Raw genomic sequence first — 19,025 nt, forward strand, 5'->3', positions numbered from 1 at the left:
TCCTCATCTAATTCCATGCAGGGTGAGAAAAGAGGAGGAGAAAGGAAACATAGGAAAGGATACAGGAAAAGAAGAAAGAGGAAGGATAGGAGGAAGGCCCAAGGGAGTAGGGTGGCTCTCCAGAGTGTTCCAGAAAATGAAGAGATGAAAAGAGGGCACTTACAGAGCAGGGACCTCCAGTTCTGTGGTGATGAATCTCTCTATCCACTCCAGAACTACATCCCTCTGTGGCCAGCATGGCACCAAAGGAAGGAAATCTCTGAGCAGAGGTTGTGGACTCACACTGCAGGCCCTCTGCCCCTGTCCATCACAGATCAAAACAGCAGTTATTCAAGAACTGCTACAGTCTTCCAGAAAATATTCTCATTCAAGAAAAATGTGCATTCTAAGATTAAATCTTGCATGAGAGTTATTTATTTAGGTATGTTTTGGTTCTTATGCATAATTATCTATGTATGACACTGCAGTCTTCCACTGACACTTGAAAAGGGAGAACTGACAAGTGGTGGGTGTTTGGCACGGTGGCTAAGTTGTTGCTTCCCTTATTGGTGTGTCTGGGTTTGATTCCCAGATCTGCTTCTGATCCCAGCTTCCTGCTGCTGCACACCCTGGGAGGCAGCAGGTGATGGTTCAAGTACTTGGTCCCTGTCACACATGTGGGAGATTTAGATTGAGTTTTGGACTCCTGGATTTGGCCTGGCCCAGCTCCAGCTATTGTGGACATTTGACAACTTAAACTATGGATGAAAGACTTCTGTCTGTCTCTTTCTTTCAGTTAAAATAAAAACAAATAAAAATTGAAAAAAGAATTGACAAAATATCATTTCATTTGCTTTGTTAAAGAGACGAAACAGAGGGATTGAGGTAGATAAGAATCACTATCCACCAGCAATAAAAAGGACTCCTGAGTGACATCTCAATAACCATGTCAAAAATGGCAAAGGTGAGGTCTTACAACCCTGAGCATTTCTCTAATTTTTCCACCAAAGAGGAAACTAGCATTGACGGCTGTGTGGCTTAGTTTCTTTGGATAAAACTCATGGCTGAGATTCCCAAGATTCACCCGTGCTGGCAACAGCACGCACAGTCGCTTTCCGGGCCAGCTACTCAAGGGAGGGAAAGGGCAGAAAAGGCAGCCCTCCCACCTAGCATCTCAAGTCATCTTCTCCCACCCTGAGAATGGTGAGCTGAAGGCTCTGGAGGGTAAAGGATGTGCAGTTGTCTCTTATACAGACAGCAGAGACAGAGGGGGGAAAAAACCACACACTTGTATTTTGCTAATGTAAAAGTCCCAGTGGAAACATTAGCACTCAAAGACATTAATGTGGATTTGGGACACTCCCTGAAGGATTTTGATTCCATTAGAAAAAAAAAAAAAGACTGTGACAGATATAATCCTGCTTTGATATGTTTAATGCCATTTAAAGAGAAACTGCACCCATTTACCTCAGGCCAGGCCACTGAGAGTTCAAAAAGTGAAATATCATTTCACAGTGCAAAGAAAAAAGCTTGGAAAATATTATGTGAAAATTAATTTGGCATGCATCTTCGAAATTTTAGATTTCTGGGATGAGCAAATGGGTACAGTTTTCTTTTAACTGTTTTTGAACACCATGTGTTGAGAAGAAAACAACAGAATGGCAATTGCTCATCCAAAATGCTAACTTGTGGCATGGCACAGTCAAGATGGCCTGCCACAGCCAAAAGCAGGTGTATGCTATGCCTCTCACTTCAGTAGCACGCACGCCACATGTCCCTGCATTCGGCAACCTCTTGCATTTGCTTTTGGAACCTTCCGGAGGGGGACAGTAAACATGACTCAACAGAATGTCTTGCCAAGGAGGGACTGGCTCTCTGAGCTTGCCGGGAGACAGACTTTTTTGAAGAACCAGAGTAAAACTGGAATAATGTATCTATTTTAGAATTCTTTGCTGTATCAGTTTCTGTGACCTAACACAAGGGTGACTGGTTTCAGAACACTTTGTGTGGGTAAAATTTAGGTTAGAATCAAGTAGGAGAGTAATGGCGAGGCTCCTGTGTGACTGGAGCAGACCTATTAAACCAGCTGCCTCATTTGCACTGGGGATGCAATGGACGTAGCGGTTCAGATCATATGCACCTCACCTGAAAACTGAGCACAGTGCATCCCTCACCCCTCAGGCCCACGGATAAGCTCGAAGTATAGGACACACAAAATTATTAGGTTTGCTGGGATCCCATTTTTAGTCTGACATTCTGAATCTGATAATATATTCATACTAGGAATTAAAAGATTTCAATATAAATATAAGTCCCATTCAACTCTACAGCAGTCCTGTGAGGAAAGACAGGAGACAGAAGAGGCCCTATGTAGAGGCCAGATTAAAACTCTGACTATGTCTATAAAGCTTGGAATGCAGGCTAAGGATTGCTATGCCGTGTGGACAAGGTCTGAAGATAACAAAGTACAGGAGAATCAAAATGACTATATGTGAGAACATAAAGAAATGGGGTCTCTCTGCTTAATTCAGTAATTTTGATTGATTAATAAATCAGCAACCATTTATTAAAAACTTACCATGTGCAAATACCAAGAATGTAACCTCTAAGAACTTCACTGGAATTTTTAAAAATCCTTAAGTTTTGTAGACAGATACAATTGACTGATGTTCTAGGTAGCCTAGCTCCTGGGTAGGCATTTATGGAGTTCAGAGAAGATGGTGTGTTGCCCAGTGCTCATATGCCATTGTCAGTTTCATTCATTCAAATTACACTGACTTCATACCTGTTATTTCTGCTGGTACCTCCCAGGTGTGGAGGGGAGTACAACTGTGTGTACCAAGAGTCTCTGGATGGATGAAGCTGACTGTGCAGGGGCAGGAGGGATGAGACACAGAGGACATGCTTGACTACAGGGCAGGAAGGCGTCAGTGCCACAGGAGACACGTAAGTGCTTTAGCAGTGCAGAAGTGGCATACCTCCACAACACACTAAGATGGCTCAATGCACCAAATGGTGGGGTGTGTATCAAACCTTCAGTCAACTAACCCTCAGTGTACACAGCGGAGAAGCTAGTTGGGCTGTGAGGGGAGAAATACATTCTCTGTATCCATAGCACCCCTCACACTGAGTTGTTCTATACTTAACATTTGCCAAAAGTATGCATGAATAAAACCAAAGTCAACTGACTAAAAGGCCAGGTCAGCGGGCTGTATGAGTGCCAAATATCTAGGTCAGTATTAAGACCTTGTTAGAAGCTGGCACCATCCTGATGCGAGTTTCTCCCCACACCAGTGTGAAAGTTTTGGTATCTTATCCGTTCCAGATTGAAGAGGGGCATCCTTCAAGGCTTCATCCTTTCAAACGAGGGAAAACATTTTGTCCACATAAGGGGTCTTTGGTAATGGTTATCAAAATGTCTCTCAAAACAGCAAGCAATGAAACCCTCATTCCCACTCCCATAACCCCTAAGGAGGTTGGGGTATAACCCATGCTCCGTGGATGCCCCAACAATGGTGCTGGGGAGGAGCAGACAAGCTCGGATCCAAGCACGGAGGTTCCCATGGCAATAGGAGACGGAAGGTGGATGTCCTGATTTCTAGGTGTGGGCTCTTTCTGTAGAACCACCTTCTTTTTCAATTTGTATTCCTTTTGGGCTTTTTAGCCCTTTCCGTCATGAAGAGTAGCCTTCTGTAGTCGGCGTGTGTGTCTTTTTAAGAGAGAAGATGGCGTTACTGATGTGCTTTTGTAAAGAATTCAAGGTTGTCTGGATCCTCAAAGAATGAAATTGAAAAAAAAATACCGTTTCTTTGATTCAGCGGTGCTTACATTTGGGCAGGGTTTTCTTTTTCCATCCTCAAATGCAGTATTTGAGACAATCTGCCCACAATGGAAAGCTTTTAGAGCGTCAAAAGTGTAGGCGAACCAAATCAGAATTAATCTTTGTGAGAACGGGACTTAGGCACATGGAAAAGTTGAGAACAAATTCCAGGCAGGAAGCAATCCTACAGAAAGGTATCCGATCTCTCTCCAAATTGAAGGTGAGGTGAAGCAGGCTAGGGAGGTAAGCAGGATGAAGAGCTGCGGCTGCCAGGACCCACTGTCTCACCTAAGCCACACAGCCTGGGGCTTCCCAGAGGACGCCCGGGTGGTCTGACTGTAATGAAACCTATGGCCTGGCTGCATGAACCTGGGAGAGGCTAATACAGGGAAGCCTAGGCTTCCCAGGCTGCAGCGAAGGGGTCAACAGCTCTTTCCTCAAACGGAACTGACCAGATCGGTCAGTGGGGTATCCTGTAGCTCTTCCTTCTATTCACATAACTCATGTAGCTGGCAGGTGATAGCTCAAGTGGTTGAGTCCCTGTCACCCATGTGGGAGATCTGGATGGAATTCTGGGCTCCTGGGCTTGCACCTGGCCCAGCCCCAGTTATTGTGGATATTTGGGGAAGGAGCCAGCAGATGGAAGATCCTCTCTCTCTCTTTCTCTCTCTCATTCTGCCTTTCAAATAAATAAAAGTGAATAAGTAAACTTTAAAAAAGGCTTACAAGCTATGCAAGCAAAAAGGCAGGAAGATAGCAATGATGATCTTTGACTATGTCTGTATGTGCCTGCCACTGTTTTGCTTTCAATGGAAGATCTCATCTGATCCTAGTACTAACTATGGATAATTGCTCCTCTGTTCATTTTCCATGTGAGGAGTCTAAAGTTCAGAGAGGTTAGGCGAATATCCTCTGGTCACACAGCTTTCCAGGGCTCAGTCAGTATCTAAATCCAAGCATTAGGACACTGAACCTGTGTGCCTTGCCATGCCTCCCCAGGCTAGATATCAAATGCTTTTCATAGCATGTGATTCGTGTTGGGGGAATTCTGCCCAGCATCTCTGGTTAGTAGATTGAATCTCTTTCATCATTTGCCAACATGTCAGTAACACATACACACACACACAAAATTAAAACTCCTGACTAAATTTCCTCTCAACCACCTGAAGTTTGGCTTGTCTCAAATTATTTGAATATTTGACAAGCTTATAAAAAGTCTAATGAGAATCAAGACGTTTTCATTTCTGCTAGCTCCTATGATAGTTAAAATCTCCTATGCCTATATAACAGTGTGCCTGGGGAACTCTCTCACTGCCAGAAACTCATCTGAAAATGCTGAAAAGTCAGAATTGGAGGCCTATATCCTGACTAATGTTACCAGCTGTGAGCCGGCTTGAACATCAGTAATACGATATTTCCCACTACAATTTGATTTGGTTAAAATGTGTTTGAAGTTCACCCTTTTATTAACCAGAATTACCACCTCCTGTAACGGCAGGGCCCCTGAGAACAGGCTGCCGTGCAGGCCGACCTCCCACCCGCCATCAGTGCATTTCCTGGCAACAAATACTTTTAAATTGATAACTACAGAAATAGGTCAAAATGTCTTTTCAATAGTTGCTAATGTTCCCCTAATGCTCCATCGCCTCCCTTTGATTCTTGAGTTAACATTTTCTCTGATTGCAGGAGCCACTAGCAGAGAGAAATGTGAAGGAGGGAAAGCTGCCTGCATGGATGGAGGGGCTTAGGGGTTTCCTGGAGTGTTAAACAGAGAAGCCAGACTTCCCTGGGGTACCAGTGGTCCCACACTCAGCTCTGCTCTTGAGTTGGGTGACCTGGAAGAGAAGCTATGTCCCAGATGAGCCTTGACGTCCTCATTTACAAGACAGGAGACTCAAGATGAGTGATTCTTCAAATTTGGAAAATGCTCAGAGTTCATGAGAGGTAGGAGCCTTGACTGACCACAAATCCTTTGGGTTTTAAACCTATTTATACTACTCCCATTACTTTGGCTATGCAAGATAGAACATTATTTTCATATCAAGAAAAGTAAGATTGAGGCATAGTTTTGTAAGAGAAACCCTCTGTAATCACCTTGGGGTTGATTATTTGGTGTGTAAATCTACTTTCCTTTCCCCCCTTTCCCGGGAAGAAAGTTAGCATTCCCGAGCTCCCATGATATGTATGATCTGAGATAAAGAAAGGGAGTGAGGTGGGTATAGCTGCATAGGGAGTACAGTTGATGCCAGGCAGACTCGCTTGGCTCAGAAGGGAGAGTCATTTGCAATAGGAATCAGGCATAAGAAGCCCCTCGATAAAGAGTCACAGTTTGATTTCCCACACTTCTGAGATGCATACATCCTGTGGTAACCTTAAGCCATTCATGCCTTGATGATGTCACCACTTTTAACTCCAAGAGGGAGTTAAAACTGGAGCTAGGGTAAGTTCTATGGATAATTTCTGGAGTAAGGGAAGTTAAAGGGGGGAATCAGAATAAGACAAGGACCCTGGGCTTTTCTGGAGAGAAGAGGTTGAAGGGGGTGACCAGGATGGAAAAGACCTGGAGCCCAGTCTGAATCCGATGAATCACCAGACAATCCCAGGGGAGATGTCAAGGGTTCACAGCCGTGCTTTTGACTCTTCTTCTGGGTCCAGGTCATGCTGTGGCTGGACAGGAGCTCAGTGTCCTCTCAAAACCTTGCCCACTTTAGCCTGCCTGGCTTGGGCAATAGTAGTTTAGTGTCATTTCCTACAATTCAAACACACACAGACTTTTTCTGTAAGATCCTTCCCTTCCATACATGGAGGATGAACATGGGTTTGCGAGAGTGAAGGTGAGAGAGAAAGCAGAAGCAGTTCACCCCTTAAGAGCTGCCTCCTGAGTGACGCTTTGTGGGAGGTCAGCCTCTCTCTGGGTTCCGCTAAAAACTGGAGACATCCTTAGGGACAGCGAGCATGTTACCAGCTGGAGGTAGTAGTCAGTTTCCTTCCCTCCCAGGGCTCTTTCTCCCAGCTCTCATAGCAAATTTTCTTCTCCTCTCAGTCATGGGTGCTTGAAAGCTGTCTTATGGGCCAATCATGTGCAACCCATTTTTCAGGATATCAAAGACTCCCCAAGTCATCCATAGCACACCTGACAGAGTCAGGAGGCCTAGATTCTTCTAGTTAAGGCTTGGTCTTAACCAATCATCACTGTCAACAGCCCCTACACCTCCACGGGGTCTTGTTCAAGTCTTAGAATTCTGTAATTCACACTCATCAGCATGGAGGGAGGAGCTGTTGGGTATTTACAAAATGCAGCAAGCATTAGTCTCATGAGATGTCATTCTTAGACATTCCTCTTCTTTCCAGTAATGCTTGAGGAAGAAGGATGAGAGGATGGATGTGAGCTGAAGGCTGAAGGGAAAATGAAAGGAGGATACAGAACACAGAGATAGTAGCAGCATTGGTGGGAGTCTGAGAGGAGCTGAGGCCAGGACCTTAAACCAATCAGCTTGGTTTAAGACTAGACGGATGTGTTCTATCACAGGTTGGTTGGGAAAGATCTAGACTAAGATAACTTGAATTAATTTACGGTAACTTAAGTGATAAATGCTGTTAATGGCTGAAGCCCATTTAAAATAATTGTTATTTATTTGAACGGCAGACACACACACACACACACACACACACACTAAACAGCTCCATCCACTGGTTCACTTCACAAATGGCCCCAACAGCTGGGGCTGCATTTGGCTAAAGCCAGGAGCAAAGTTCTCAGGTTCTCAATCTGGGTCTCTCACATGGGTGGCAGAGACCCAAGTACTTGAACCATCACTGGCTGCCCCTCACACGGTGTACATTAGCAGAAGCAGGAATCAGAAGTGGAGTTGAGACTTGAATTCAGCCACTCTAATAAGGGATGCAGATGTCCTCAATGGTGACTTAACCATTGTGATAAACCCCTGCTCCTGAGGCCTGTCTTAATAACTCCATTAAGAACAAAGGGCTCATTATCATAATGAAACTATTTCTCCTTAAGATTAAACTCAGGCAAACAACAGCAACAAATTATTTGGTTCAGACACCTGTAGAGTTTCTGATAAAAAAAAAAAAAAAGCAAGATCACATTTATCATCATCATGTCAAGGTGTTTGGAGGCATGGAGAGATGGGTTCTTCTGAACTATGCTATGTGGATAGATATCTTCCCAGCATTTAACAGAGGAATTAGCTTCTGAAGAACTGAAAGAAGGAATCATTTTCAATACTTTTCAGTGTGACCGATACCTTCAGATTGCATGCCAAGGAGAGGATCAGCTATACAACTGGTGGGAGAAACTCCAGGCAATATAAAAAAATGGGGTTCTCTATTCAAAAGTTCAGTATTTCAAGATGGCATGGCAGTCTATTAAGCCAACCATGAGACGCTTCCAAGCAACTGCACTTTGCAACTGCACTGGTTGGATACTGTGAAGCTGGCCCTGAGTCTAGTGATTGTTTTTAACCATGGCATTCCAGTCCCATAGCTACCAAGACCCAGATTAAGAAATATGTACCAACACTCTGATTCCCAGTTAACCTTGTCTTCCTAGGGTACAGACAAAAGTGAATTCTGCAACAAGGATCAGAAAAGTCTGGGTCTGCCAGCATATCTGATAGATTGCAACTGCACTGGCTTCTGCTACCTTTGTCACAGCCACTAATCCCTGCTTCTGTCACAACCTAAGGATGCCCAGGATATGAATGTCTGGGAATCAAAGCACATTTTCTATAAACTTAAATTCCCTGAGAAACAAAACAAATTAAAACAAGAAAAGCTGAAGTTACCAGGGAGACGCTGAGTTTCCTGAATGTATGTCCTGCCCCTAATATCTTTTTGGTCTTACCTTGAGCAGGTCTTGAGCATGTACACAGAGGTTCAGAAGCACAGGTGAATTACCACAATAACACTTTTGAGTTTGGGCAATAATAGAGGAAACAGGAAAACCTGATCATAGCCCAGTAGAAACTTGCTCTGTTCACTAACAGTAGGCTCCCCTACTCTCCTCTTATTATGCTAAGTTGGAGCTATGACTTCACTCTCCATGGAAGCTGGACTTCTCTTTCCTGGATGCTTGGAATGGGTTGGGGGAAAAGCTATTAGAGGGTAACAGTCATGTCTAAAAAATCACATTTATTTATCTTCACCTGCCCTCGTCATGTCATTATCATTCCACTGAGGTCTGTATGGAGAAAGGAGAGATTAAAGAGCCAAGACCAACATCAAATGAATAACAGCAGTACAAAGTAAGATGGATGTGGCCTCTTTCTTAATGATCTTAGAGGCTTTATATATACCAAGCTTGCTTCTTGTTGGGACAGACCAGTAGCTTGGGCAGATGCCTGGGATATTTGTATAGGATGAAGCTTTATCCAGTCTTTTCTATACATTTTTGTCCAATTTTCTAAAAATATAATTGTCTAATATATAAAACCAGTTCAGGTCTACATCCAGAATTATACTTTGGTACAATACTAATTGCTCTATCATTAATGCAGGATTTTAAAAAATGTATTTACTAGCCAAGCTAATCTTTTATTTTGCTTAATAGGTTTCTTCTGTTTTGAATAAGGCTACCAGGATCCTTAAGTAGATGGAAACATGTTAGAATCTCTACAGTCGTGCTTAGATTTCCAAAGCCAGCCATCTCACAGAGGTGATAAAGGTTCAGTCATCATTTTCAAGTGTTTAACAATTGGTAATTAGCAGAAGAGACTTTAAAACTAAAAAAAAAGGGCCGGCGCCGCGGCTCAATAGGCTAATCCCCTGCCTTGCGGCGCCGGCACACCAGGTTCTAGTCCCAGTCAGGGCTCCGGATTCTGTCCCGGTTGCCCCTCTTCCAGGCCAGCTCTCTGCTGTGGCCAGGGAGTGCAGTGGAGGATGGCCCAAGTGCTTGGGCCCTGCACCCGATGGGAGACCAGGAGAAGCACCTGGCTTCTGCCATCGGATCAGCGCGGTGTGCTGGCCGCGGTGGCCATTGGAGGGTGAGCCAACGGCAAAAGGAAGACCTTTCTCTCTGTCTGTCTCTCTCACTGTCCACTCTGCCTGTTAAAAAAAAAAAAAAAACTAGAAAAAGAAGCAACTGACCTTCACAACAGATGCATATATAAAACCTTGATTCATTGATTTTAAAGTCATTCTCCACTGCTGAAAATAGTTATAATATATGTATATATACGCTTACATACATGTGCATAGTGAGCCTTAGAAATAATGCTGTGAAGTGGATGAGGATTGTTAGTTTTATGTTTATTTGACAAATACACTATTACATAGACAGGTTAAGCAAGTGATTTGTCCTATAAGGAAGTTGGAGCTGGGACAAAAATCCTGCCTCATCTGCTCTTAGGTTACACTGCTATAGAATTGAGTAGCCATTATTGTCTTTGAATGATCTGATCTAAATGTTAGGCAAGGCAATTTTCCTGAAAAAAAAAAAACAAAACATACTTGACTACTTCTCCTCTTCCCTCTTACTTTTTCTCTCTCTCTTCTCGGTCTTCGATATTAGTACGAACTATTGATAAATGTGGCTGCTCTAGATCTATTCATGCTCTTCAAGGTCTCTGATGGGTTTCAGCTCTTAAACAGAACACAAGAGAAAAGATCATCTGTGAAATGGTTAATGATAAGCAGTGCTGGGGCAGTTAGTTCGCGTGAATGTCACTGTAAAGCTGATACTGGTGGCAATGATGTCACGTAGCCTCCACTTACAAGAGCTAGTCTACTGGCTTTGAAGTGATACAATGAGAAGCAAGGACGTCTTTGAGGCAGGACCCTTCTCTTCAGTACCCTGCTGTTCTCCTGAAGTCTTAAAAGCCAGATCTGCCTGTGGTATCTTTCTGTAAAACTGCTTTCACATGGAAGTCTTCTCTACTGTCCATTAGACTGTCCCCTCTGAGTATCTGCCCTCAGGTGGTCTTTGGTATATATGTGCCTAGCACGAACAGTCACATGTTTGATAAATAACAGAGTTCCACTCCCTTTGGCCAGGAAAGGACTACTAGGGTATTATTTTAACTCCTTATCATCTCATTTGTGATTATTTGTGTGACTTAAAAATTAAGATTTCTGGCTTCTTATCATGGTTCTGGTTAAAGTTTTCCATTTTCTTGCTATCTGGTAAGTACATAGGAGACACAATTTTATTTTAATGAATCCTAAATAAAACATAGTTATGAACCAAAACCAACAGAGAAAGGCATATTAATGAATTTTGAAGCTACATGTAATACTTATGCATTTTCTGCCACTCCAGTTCTCTTACTCAGAATGTAACATTGCCAACAATTTAGCTATCCACACTGATTTTTTAATGTTAGGGGCAAAATTCTAAATGGCGATGATAGGATCTATAACCTTGCAGTGTGATAGCACCTGAGTAATGTCTGCTTTGTGAAATTGACTTTAGTGATTGCTCATAAAAGAGTCTGCTTTCAACAAAGCTGCTTCTGCTTAGGACCCAGACTCCACCATGGGTGTTCCTGTTCCCGTCAGAAGCTTGGCTGGCTGTCATCCCATCAGGTACCCTGTCTGCAGACATGTAGAGCGTGTGTTTGGGGACGACACCCAGTGGAATAGGAAGGGATACAGAGCTCTGTCGTACCAGTTCATGTATTGTAAGGAACTAGTTACGTGGCAACTGCTTTGCTCTTTTATATTCCGGGCAACACACCGGTGAATATAATTCATAATGAACATATTCAACATTTTTTCCATCAGTTCAATACATTATTCATAAATATTAGAGATGGAAAAGACCTAGCAGATTACTGAATCCAAACCTCCGTTTTGCACCTCTATTTCCCCCAACTGTTGATGTTTGCTCAAAACCCAAAACCCAAACCCAAACCAAAAACCACCACCAATAACAAAACAAAAGAAATAACAGACAAAGCACCAGAGAAGTAACACACTCTCAGATTCTGTAAGTAAAAAGGAAAGCTCCAAAGTCTGTGATAGGAGGTAGGGGTCTAGGGAGGTGTGTGTGCTGTATGCATACTGTGGAACTCACTGCAGACAGTGAGCACAGAGAGCTGTTTACGATGAAGGCAGGCCAAGAGAAGGGAAATGCCAGTGCCACCACTCCCCTGAGATGACAACCCAAGAGGCAAATTAAATTCTGCCTGCAGTGCTAACTGTCTCTACAATCCAGTGTGGACTCAGGACTCAGGCATCCCTCTTTCCAGGTAGAACTTGAAACCCAGATGGTGATGAGAAAAGGAAAATGTATAAATGAATAGAGAGTTAAAACTACTCGAGAATGCTCCTTGGGATTATCTGTACTATCAAGATAGGAAAACTTTGCAGATGCTACTGTCTCTCTAGAGGAATAAATGCTTGCATTTTAATATTCTCAGCAGCTGGTTCCTGTTGAATGCCATCAGGATGATTCAGCCACCCACCAGGAACACCAGTAACAGCAAGTGCACACACAGAAATCTGCAAAAACTTTCTACTCTTGATGCCAACACCACTACTCTGGCAAAGTCAATACCCTTTATTGAATTGCCAGTTCTCCTAAATGTGACCTTGTTCCCCTCACCAATCCTGGCTCCCTCTCAAATAAATGGAATTTCTGCCTGATTGAAATGCAACATTCTTCTGACTTGAGCACACCCTGCTGTCAGGCTCTCCTGTCATGTCCATGTGATCTCCCTCTCTTTCAGTTTTTTACTATTCGCTAAAAACTCAAAGGACAAGCAAGATACATGCACACATTGAGTCTACTTTGTATGCTATCCTACTTATCCCTGAATCTATGCCATTAATGTTATAACTCCACCTTCAAGTTACTCTACCATTTACACTTTCTAGAAGTCTTTCACCTACACAAGATATGGTCATATGCCTGGAAAAGCAGAAAGATGCATTTTAACTGTATTGACCACAGACCTCATTAATACCAAATATGGCCATGCCGTACTCATAAAAATTCTTTAGCTATCCCCTTCAAATTTGAACTAAATTAGACACTAAAGAGAGGAAAATGCCAAAGATGACAGCTAGCTATCAAAAATGTCTCATTGCTTCATTTTCAGGTCTCCAAAGTAAAATCTAAGGACATTCAACACAGGTTCAGGTACTCTCAACAGTCATGAAAATATATGACTGAAGAGAGAACCCATAAATTTAATGAATACACAATTGGCTCATAAGAGATGCAACCAAAATTAAATTTGAGATCTTGACCTGTTCTTCAAAGTGAAAGTTTCTGGTTCAGGCTATATAGAGATATAAGCAGCTCATTAATCATTGAAACCAGAAATATAAGAAGACACTTCTGAGGATGCTATGAAGAGCAATCCTAAGTGGTGCTGGGTTGTGACAGGGAGGGAGGGTTGTGAGGAACCAGAAAGATAATGTGGCACTGACAGCCTATGGTGAGCAACACTGATGGTGATGACCATTTCTATTCTAAACCTTCAGGACAGAATTTAAGGACCTTTGTGAAGAGGCAATGGGTCACATACAGATTTATATAAAAATACTCAGTATATTTCTACCCAATGCCTATTATGTAAAAGTTGTGCTCAATGCATGAGCAAATACTGAATTCAGGTCAATAGATGACCTCAACAAGGACATTAATGGGAAAGAACTAGAGGCAGGAGAAAAATAGTAGCACTAACAATAACAATGATACTGAATGATGAGCACATGCTATTCACGGTACTAGGCACTTTATATGTGAGTACAGTATCCCTTTTCATGGAATTCTTATATTATTCCACAAGGTGGTTTCATTTTCCTGCTTACAGAAACAGAGAGTGAGGCCAGTAAAATGAACTACATTGCCCCAAATTACATAGACCTGCTTCTTACATTACAAATAAATTATACAAATGGCTAATCTATAAGACAGATTCTGACAATAGTCATTAAAAATACAAAGTGTTATAGAAATAAAGGAGGCATACTCTTTCTATCTGAGAATAACAAAAGAAAAAGAACATGGATGGGAAAGAAAATGTGTTATATGCTCAGGGAACAAGGAGTAGTCCAGTTTGTAATATGTATATGATTATTGAATCAATCCCCTCTGATGAGACCCCAAATTTGTAATTTGATAAGACAAGAAAACACGCTAATCTGTACAGGAAGGTTTCTAGGAAGAAGAACTTTGTTTCGGAAAGAAAAATTTTGATTACAATTTCTCAGAAGTTTTTTTTTTCTTTGCATTTTTTTAAGGTGGGTGTATTTGGGTGTCAGGAAGTCTCTAGAAAGTGCACAGAGCTGGGTGCATTTTCTCTCGCTCCTCAGTTCCTTCCATTTTCTTCCAAGTCCTCACCACACATACTTGCTTCTGCTCCATCTAAGCAGAGTTTTTGATACAGAAGTAGGTACCTACAGGTTTGGTTCCTTTGCTCTCTTCTTCCATTATTCCTGCAATGACATCTGCTTTTCATGTTTTTAAATCTGTTTTAAGGGTCAGCCTCATGGTGTCAGAGTACATCACAGTTGGAAAACTTGAGCTTTGGTCTCAGTTTTGCCTTTCTCATCTTGAGAAAGTTTTGTCAGTTTTCTGCGTTTAAGTTTTCCTATTGGCAAAGTGAGTGATTTAAGCCCAGACAGCATTTCTTGGTAGTTCTCCCACCCCTTTTGATAAAAAACAAAATCTTGTTTTTCTGTAAACTCTGCCACTTTTCCCTATATAGAATATTTGGTTCTCAGAATCTAATGCATACCACCACCAGACCAGATAAATTTGTACAACTTTGTTTTCTCTATTTTTAAAGCTCTTCTTTTAAATTTTGTCTTCCAAATAAAGACCATTGTAATACATATAATTTTTCCAAGTTCAGCACTGTCCTGCACTAGCTATTCCAATATTCCTTTCTGGAGAGCTGGTTGACCCACTCACCAATATTGAGATATCTAAAACTCCTTCAAGCTCTAAGATGCAATGATTATGATTCTATGATGCTGACATTTGCTTTGTTGACACTTAAGGCAGAGCTTTTCAACTTCAAACAATAGAACAACAAGTTGCTATAACAGTTACACTTACACGAATCTTTAAGCATATGTGTATAACAGCTCTTTATGACTATCACCACACCAGACCCCAAAGCTTATGATGTTTTACAATTCCCTATCACAGAACAGTTGATTTTTCACCCTACAGGGATAGTGCTGCCTTTCTATATACTTTTGCAATTGATTGACTCTTCTTTTCCAAATCTGTTAATTTTGTACCCAGCCACAAGCTTTAAACATCTCCAATAACTAATCATTAGTCTCCACTCCGTCATGGCTTCTGTGTCTCACCCTTCTGACCTTGTCCACTGAGTTCACTCTTACTGATGTAATCACACATGCTTCATTGTCGGTACATTCGTCACAGTGCTCATTAGAATTATCATCATTCCCACTGCACCTTAGTTCAACAAAATTAAATGTGCTTATGCAATGTGCTGTCATTTCAATTCCTTCAGCTAGAATTTCTTCATCTAAATGAACAATTTTATTTTATCTGATCAATAAATTCCTTGCTGGTCAAATGACTCTGAAAAACTAGTAGAAAATCAGTCACCGGGGCAAAATCTTAGGTCTCGAGAGGTTTCTGTAAACCTAGACAGTGGCATTTCACTGACCTTGGATCTACAGGTTGAAAATGTATTAATGGTGTTTTAAAGCCATCTATTAAAGCAATTAGTATTAAAATTGTATGATTTATATATATGTAAGAATGTATATGCTGAATTTAATGAATTAGTCAAAAGTCAAAGTATTTTTAAAGAAATAATAAACTTATTTCACTTTGACCAGATCACTGACTTTCTGAAAGACCCTAAAATATACTTTTGTTGTCATGAAAGCCTTTTGAAAAAAATTAAAGAGGCTACATTCACTGTGAGGTAGTGATGTCATTAACTGTGACATCTATATACTCCTTAACTTTTGCTCTTTGTTTGACCATGGTGTGTACAAATAAATAAATCCACAATAGTTTAGGGCCAGGAATTTTTATTTTACTAAACTCTGAAAACATAGCCTAAATAAAGAGTTGAAAGCTCAGCATTTTGTCATTGTGGTTTATATTATAAGGCTTACAATGTCACCTTATAGAAGATATACTCCTTTATTTTCATGTTCAATCAAAAGTGTAGGGTTTCAGGACTGGAAATGGATTACAGATTGTTCTCTCCTGGTTATTTTTGGCTTTAAGTATATTGATCATTTTATCATTTTCTTGTTTTAAACTGCTTTAAACATAGCACAAATGTTATTCTCATCATGCCAGAAATGGGTTTGGAATTGATTTTGAGTTTCCATCAATTTTACTCTTTGCTCTCTGTGAGAAGTTTTTCACTTGCTGAAATCTGAAAGGATAGTTTTTGTTCAAGAGCTGTCAGAGCACAACATTTAGGGATCCTCAGCTGGACAAGGAAACACAGATTTTCTACTTTACAAAGGAAAAACATCACTGAATTCATTACTGTGGACTTTTTTGAAATTAGCAAAAAATTGTTCATTCGAATGTAGTGGCAAGGACTTCCTTCCTCTGTCTCTTCATGTAAGCATTCGACAAAAGCATGCATCTTCTAAGAAGCCGGCCTGATTGGTCCAGGTTGGCACTGTTTCAGTGTTTGGCCTACGGCGGCTGCTTAGGAATAATTTCGTCTCATCCTCTCTATTTTCCTGGACCGTATCGGACTCAGACACGTGGTATGCAAAGGAAATCCAAGTCCTTTAAAAATGCTATTTCTCTTGGTACTAAAGCCAAGACCAGTTTTACTTTGGCCAAGTGATCTTATCAAGATTTAAAAGGAGATATTCAGTAATATCTCCAATCTGTGAGAAGACATTCCACTAAGGAAGATAATTTATTACACATAGTAGACATGTATTTTCTCTCCTGGCACCAGGGAGGGGTATGATCAAACTTATCCCACTGGTACGGAGAATAATGTAACACTGACAAGAATTCTGTGGCAATTATTCATTTCAATTAATTCAAAGAGAGAAATAAACAAGTAGTTCTTTCTACATTAAGACAGATACTGAGATCTGTTTTTCAGTTATTGTTGAAAATATTTTGGCTTCTACAAGGGCACCTTACTAACGTAGCTGCTTTGCCCTCCACAGTGCTGTCACAATTCAGAATTTATAACATTTCAGCCAGGTTCTCCAGACTAATTGGATGGAACAGCTGCGTTACGGTATTAAGATTCCTTCACAGAATCAAGTGAAAAGAGATCTGCACAGTTCAGATATCCTGAAAGATTTGCAATGAATACAGCCCAAATCCTGTATGTGCTATATATTCTGCTACAGTTACCGGAATAATCACTTCTATGCTAACTGCTAGGATTTAACTTCACACTTAAGAATATCAGCAAACACAGGGAGAAATTTAGATAGGTAAACGTCATTTCTCACCCATCTTTACTGCTCCCCTGCACTGTCTTGCGTTCCTGAGCAAATGCTTCATGTCTCGCACAGGGCCAGGAAACCTCTTCTGCAGCTACGTAGGCCCCAGTGTTACATGTGTAGAACGACACACCTTGAAGCAGGGAGCCCCACGAACTAGAGTGGGACGTTAATCTCCACACAGACTTAGGGGGAAGAGCTCCATCTGCTGCATCAGTTGAATCACAGTTTGCACCCTATAGTTATCCCATTCACCACTTTCCACCACTTTGAGGCTCTGCAGAGAACAGAAAAGTTCCAGACCTGAGCAGCTCCGGCGAAACAGCTCTGAGCCGATGCCACTTTGGAGATTTCCCAGATACCCGAAGCCCCTTTTCCTTTGCCCTTCCCAATTTTCAAAGTTTTCCGTGTGTTTCAGCATAAAATAAAAATGGGCTACTCTGCCACATGAACCATTTCTAGGAAGTACTGAGCCACTGGCTACCGAAGGAAAAGACACAGAAAGTTGAAATGAAAGCTACAGAGAGAAAATTTCTCTACCTGACAGGTTGAACAGCCCAGGTAAGAAGCAAGGAGAAGAGAAGCCTACCTACTCCTCCTACCTTGTGTGGTGGCTGGGGAAGTCTGCAGCCACCCAGGCTCGGCTCTCCCCGACTGCACAGTGTTGCTGTGGCATTGGGAATTTGCTGTGACTTCGTAAGATTATGGGGATATGCTTCAGCAAGCCAAAAAAGTCACAAACAAAATTCAGGGGGGGAAAAAAAGTACTAAAACAGCTGATCTTACTGGAGAAGCTCTTGGCATTTTCCTACATATGCCACAATTTTCTATGGTATTTCCTGGTTCTGTGATCAGAAAAATTATCATTTCATGTTTATTACTGTTTTTATTTTTTCAGGGTTGCTGGTGGCACACTGAGTATAAGCAGATGCACCAAGGAGCAGCAAGGTAAAGATTACTTCTCTGACTCGCTGGAAAGCTTTCCAGGAGACCACAGGTTAAAAAGTTTCTTCTTCAGAATACTGCAGACATACGGATATCACACACAGGAAGAGACGGGCATACCCCTTCTCGACTGGGAAAGTAAAAAACTCCTTAGCACACTAATAGATACAGAACAAAGCAAATTGCATCTGAGTCAACCTGAACCTCCATTTAGCTGCACAAATTCAAACATGTGTGAGACTTATGAAAATATTTTACAATTAGAATAAATTATTAGAATATCAAGTTGTGAATAAGTACATACCTATATTAAACAATTGAGTGAAAGTAAAAGTGTATTGGATCTTGAAATTATAGGGAAAATCATAAAATATACTAAATTTTACAAAGCATTGCATTAATGCCAATCCTTTCTCTCTTAAGTCAAAACAGATTTAACAAAAAGCAGATTTATCTCTCTCTGTGTATGTATATGTATACCTGTACAAAGGTGTGTGTGTGTGTGTATCTGCATAAAGTATTACTGACTGACATTGAAAGGTGATATGTTGAAAAAAATTAAACTATTTCAACTTTAAATTGAGTATTTAAAATATCAGCTTTAACCTAGTAGGTTTCTTTCTCTTTTACATATATTTAAATTTCAGGTTCTGCTTTAAAGTACAACAAGAAAACAAATTAGAAAAGCATTGCATGTCAATAAATATTTTGTAAAAAAAATCATTTGCATTCACTAATATATCTAGAGCTCAAAAAAAAAAAAAAAAAGCCCAGTTGATTTTATTTTCTCCAAGCCTTTTCAAGACAAGTTCAGTTCTGAGTCAAGAACAACTACGAGAAATTTCACCTCAAAATGTAATTTGTTTAGATAGTTATAAAAGCC

At 41.0% G+C, this 19,025-nt stretch overlaps 1 protein-coding gene and 1 long non-coding RNA gene across 46 annotated transcripts in view; one reads left to right on the forward strand and one right to left on the reverse strand.

The window, feature by feature from the left end:
* ZBTB20 (zinc finger and BTB domain containing 20) overlaps window positions 1–19,025 on the reverse strand; it is an 873,240-nt gene that overhangs the window by 104,324 nt on the left and 749,891 nt on the right. The gene's annotated exons all lie outside the window — the stretch shown is intronic.
* On the forward strand, window positions 17,444–18,469 carry LOC138849283 (uncharacterized). The gene is made up of 2 exons (XR_011387890.2): window positions 17,444–17,758; window positions 18,096–18,469. It is a non-coding gene; the product is annotated as an uncharacterized LOC138849283 (long non-coding RNA).

The sequence above is a fragment of the Oryctolagus cuniculus genome, chromosome 4, assembly GCF_051225735.1.
Source record: "Oryctolagus cuniculus isolate XC-2025 breed Fujian yellow rabbit chromosome 4, ASM5122573v1, whole genome shotgun sequence".
Lineage (NCBI taxonomy): Eukaryota > Metazoa > Chordata > Mammalia > Lagomorpha > Leporidae > Oryctolagus > Oryctolagus cuniculus.